The 4,996-nt window shown below is 42.1% G+C and overlaps 1 long non-coding RNA gene across 1 annotated transcript; it reads right to left on the bottom strand.

Annotated features, from left to right (window-relative positions):
* LOC103371781 (uncharacterized) lies at positions 1–3,082 on the bottom strand. Its single transcript, XR_520959.1, has 2 exons — positions 2,991–3,082; positions 1–1,509 (listed from the first exon to the last, which is right to left on the bottom strand). It is a non-coding gene; the product is annotated as an uncharacterized LOC103371781 (long non-coding RNA).
* Between the last annotated feature and the right edge of the window lie 1,914 nt (positions 3,083–4,996).

Below are 4,996 nucleotides of genomic sequence, written 5' to 3'. Positions count from 1 at the left end.
AAGAAGAGATATAACCACATTTACTGTAATTCATCATGTTTAGTTACATGTTTGCATCACAACGCCTCGTGGTCAGCTGTCAGCCATCATTGGCTTGTGTCTGCCAGTCCAGAGTGAGCGAACTGCCCGAGCTGGTGTCATCACAGCAGTCCTCGGCGTCGGAGAAGGAGGACATGTAGTGGAGGCCCGTCACTCTGTGGTAGCCTCCCTGGAGCATCTGTGGGTAGGCGGTGAGCTCCATGGCCCTGCGGCCGGTCCTGCTCACCCTCACGGTCCACATGTCAACCAGCTGCGAACACATAGCGCAGCCCATGTTGTGTGCAAACGGGTCAGGAGACAGATTACACAGGGAGACACAGTTATTCTACATGTAGGGGTCAGTAGATATGCTCATCCTCACTCATTCACCTGCAGACTTCACAGGTGAGGAGTAAGATACATCATCAGTAATGCACTCACTTATTCATTAATGTGTTTACATGCACCGGGATGCAGATTACTAGTAATATGATGCAGAAGGAATGGGGTATTATATTTTCAAATTATGACATGTATAGTTTCTGGAGTTTTACACATTTTATAAGCACATGCAGCTGCAAAAATTAGACAAAAATTGCAATTTAGTGACAATTTAGAGACTAAACTTGACTTTAATCAGTTTTTATTCCTATATTCGTACTTTTCTTTAAGATTTTTTCATTTTTATTTGCGTGCTTGGTTGCACTGCGTTTGCTCTATCTTGTAAGTGCACTGTGTATTTTTTTCCCTTCATGTTTATTCACTGAGGAGAATAAATAAATAACGGGCATTAATATTAATATTACTAAAGGGTGATGCAAAATAATTGCAGAAGGGTTGAATGTATTTCAGCATTTATCTATTTTGTTAGGTCTCAAAGGGAAATCTGAGTTTTACAGTTAGACTCCAGCACTGCCTCGGTAAATGTAAATGAGTACGTTTTTGCTCTGGAATATGTGTATGAGTTGTTTCTTCAATAAAAGGAAGTTAAAAAAAAAAAACGTTAAAAAGACAGAGACATGCTGGGGGTAAAGCGAGGTGAACCACAAAGTTCCACAAAACAAGAAGTGCAGCTGCTCATCGAACTCTCACTTCCAGGCCTGCCTGCAGGGCTCGGCGAGGGTAACCAGAAGTAGCAGAGTCATAACCGGTCTTCCTCAAGGTGTTCTGTGTCTCTCACAGCTGCCAGACACGGCATGTAAATATTTACAGTAGTCGCTTTTTGCAGAAAAAAATCACGAAGAGAGAGAGTTCGAAAAGAGAGGAGCTGAATCAGGAAGCTGCAGTCGGTCCAGCAAGTCTTCTGTCAGAGGAAACAGCTCATCTGGTGGCTCCTCTGAATGTATTGCAGCACTTTGGTTTGGCTTTATAGTGGCCACAGGGTCTGCTCAGACTGGACGCTTTGATACATGAATCACTTCAACTGCCATGTTGGGTTTTCTTCTCTGCTGCTTGATGGAGCGCAGACGTCACAGAAGCTTTAATAAATGCCTGAGGGAAGGAACGGACGGAAGGTTAGTGGGCGGCAGATCGATATACTGTACATTCATTTTTCACTTTTCAGGCAAAGTTGAAGGACTAAACGTTGTTCCCTCGCCCGCCAATGAATCAATTAGACTTCATTAGTGATCATAAGACAGATATAAAGAGTAAAACAACCTGAGAGGAAGACAACAGAGCAATAAAAGGGATGAAAATACATAAATACAAGTACAGCTTTACAACATGATTGTGTTGTATCTTATATATATTTATTATTTTACTGTCTTTTTATTCAGGTTTGTGTTATAGTTTGCTGTTTTAATCCAACAATACGTTTGACTTGACAATAAAATGATTCATTAAAACAAAACATTGGCTACAGAGATAGCTTTAACATTTCAAGATGTCAACATCTTCAGCTGCTCTCGGATTAGTTTTTCTGTCCAGCACTGAGAAACAAGTAAAAGATTAATGCCAGAGGACTTGAGGAGGCGTCCCAGATCAGAGATTGCAAAATGTCAAACTTGTGGTGCAAGAGTATGAAAAACAACTAAGAATCTGATATGAAACTCGACCCAAAGTGACAATTCTGAGCAAGTTTATGGCCCAGTTTTAACCTTTTGCCAAAACAACCCAGAGGACTGCTGCGAGCACAGCAAGAAAGTAGGTAACCAGTGAGGTTAAATTGGGGAACCACTCAAGTGTTGATAATCTGGAATATTAAAAATGTATGTATAAACCAGGACAGAATCCAGTTTGCTCTGACAGCTGTAGCAACAAAAGGAGATCACAGAGGCTTCGATGTGACAAAACCTTCTGCTCATTGGACACATTAGGAACAGCTACAACAGAATCTGTGCGACTGATTTTTCCTTCAGGACAGTCTGCTCTCACACTGCCGCAGATACTTCCCTGCGTAATTCTTTCAGCTGATTAACACAGACGTCAACCTGCCCCCTCGAATCTACTGTCTGACCTTCATCATCCAAAGCTGTCTGTTGCACAGAGACCCACTGGCAGGAGTGAAAACGACTTGAGGACGGGAGAGGACAAGTGCCGTGCTGCTGCTATGTGCCACACCCATCCTGTCCCGGTGCATGGACACAGCAGGGGCATCCCTCATAAAGGCAGCCACAGACTCCTCTGCTGTCCTGGATTGTCACTGTATTGTTATTTGCTGATTTGATATTCAACTGCCTGGACAGCTACTCCTATTGAATTATTCATCATAATATCTGGTGGCTCGTGAAATGCACCCTGCACGGCGTACCTCCCAGCCTCCATGTAACCTTCATGGCAGTAATCTATCAAAGCTGCGTTTGTTTGTATTCGTGCTCAGACACATGCAGTGCAGGAAACATGCCAGTGTTGTGATGACGTGAGGTGGGCAGATGCTGCATCTGCGTGCATGTGTGCTTCTATATTTACATGTAAATAAGACACATAAACACAAGTCAGCCCTCAGAAACAGTTTTGTTTACGGCTCTTACCTGAATAAAGCCGGCTCTCCTGTCTGCATCAACGCTCCGTATGTGCATCGTGTCCTGCCAGCAGCCCGGTGTGCCTCCCTCTCGGTCTGCCTCTGACTGGGCTCGACACAGCTCAGCATACGTATGGGACTCGAGATGACATCACAGCTCCTCATCTAAGAGTTGCTCTCTTTCTAAAATTAAAACAGGTGAACCCTCTCTCTCTCTCTCTCTCTCTCTGTGCCTCTCATACCGAACTATAATTTTTCAGCAGAAGACAATAAAAAGGAGAGCACAGATGTCATTTCTAATTCCCACTTGATTCAATTTTTACTCCACATGAGCAGTAATTATGCTGCCATCGCTTCAAGAAAAGTAGTAACTGGTGTATATATTAAGATGCTGATTTATCTGCGCTACCTGAGTATTGTACTGCATCAATTTGGGGAGCTCAGAAGACAGTATTGACCAGAGACTTGGTCAGAATCGATGCCACAGAGGCAGAAAAATCCCAATTAACCCCACATTCTACCCCTTCTCTGTTCATGTGTGGCCACTGCTCCTGCACTACAATATTATACAGCTCCTGGTTTTCTGCAAGATAGTTCATTTAAGGCACAGTATCAGATGGAAAAAATGATGGTCTGAGCTCGTTTTTGGCACAGGTACCATCAATAATTATGTAAAGCAGGTAGAACACCTCAAGGGCCTCATTATGTCAGTGAATACTGACACCACATAAGCCAGCTGGCAGCCTCAGATCCTCAGGTGTGGCCTTTCTTGCTGCTCCAACGTTGAGGTTTAAATCTAAAGGTGACCTTGCATTTCTGACTCTGAAACAACCTGCCTGATGACGTTGGGCTCACAGAATCAGTGGCTTCTTTAAAACCCATTTTTATAGACTTGCTGTTATGTGATGTTGCCCGTTCCTGCTTATTAAACTTTTTATTGCTTATTGCTCCATCAGTCTGGTGTTTGTCCTCTCTGCAGGTATTTGTGGCTCTGCTCAGGTCTGCTACTAGTCCCACCACCAATCTGTTATTTGTTGTCTATTGGTGTCTGCTATCCTTTACTTTTTACCCTCCCCCCAACTAGTCAAGCCTGTCTGACTACCTGAGCCTGGTTCTCCTGAAGGTCTCTTTCAGTTCTTAAATATCTTTGCTCACAGGGAATCCTTGGATTTGTTGGGTTCTTCATTTTGAATCTTAATACATTTGTGTTTTATTTACTATTGTAATGTCGTAATCTTACTATTCAAATTTGTTAGGTTAATAATATCAATCTTATTTGTCTGTTGGAAAGGCAAATGACCCACAGTGAACCAGTGGTTGTTGCTGCTCATTGATATTTGGTCTTCTTTCCCTGGTTGTGAATCTACTTCATCATGGGTAGACAGCCAAAAAAAAACCCTACATACTACAATTCCCATGTATAACAAACAGCATCTATTGCTCACATCCTTTCAAGGAATAATCCACAGAAAGGAATTTATAAAGAAAGCAGATGTCACTCTATAAATAGAATCACTGTGTCAGTGTGTCGCAAAATTAAAATCATGCATTCATTCATGAGTTTTAGATTTGCTGGTAGGCAGATTTTCTTACCTTTAGACAGAACCAGCCCAGCTGTTTCCCCATTTCTAGTCTTTACGGGAGAATAACAGTGTTGTGGCTGTAGTTTCATATATAACAGACAAACACGGGAGAGGTGTTGATCTTCTTGCACTCCCACTCTCATTAAAAAAGCTAATAACAGCTCCGAAATTGTCTGCTCGCGGGTCGTAACACAAGCTGTCTGTTATAAATGCATCATCTGTGTAATTTTATTTGACAAAAGACATTATCACAGTTTATAATATGGCAATAAAGGAGTTTTTACAGGATTAGCAGTCCTCCCCATGGCAAGGAACTCGACCACCGTTTAAAATATTTATCCAAAAGTAACTGGAAACATCTTTTGTTTTCTTGCATTTTTAGTGCTTCAAGGTTTCATTTTGTTAAACCACAGCAAAAAATAAAAAAAACAAG

This window comes from Stegastes partitus, unplaced genomic scaffold, assembly GCF_000690725.1.
Source record: "Stegastes partitus isolate 25-593 unplaced genomic scaffold, Stegastes_partitus-1.0.2 Scaffold1644, whole genome shotgun sequence".
Classification (NCBI taxonomy): Eukaryota; Metazoa; Chordata; class Actinopteri; family Pomacentridae; genus Stegastes; species Stegastes partitus.
The sequence above is the reverse complement of the archived record's forward strand: the minus strand, read 5'-3'. Positions and strand labels throughout refer to the sequence as shown.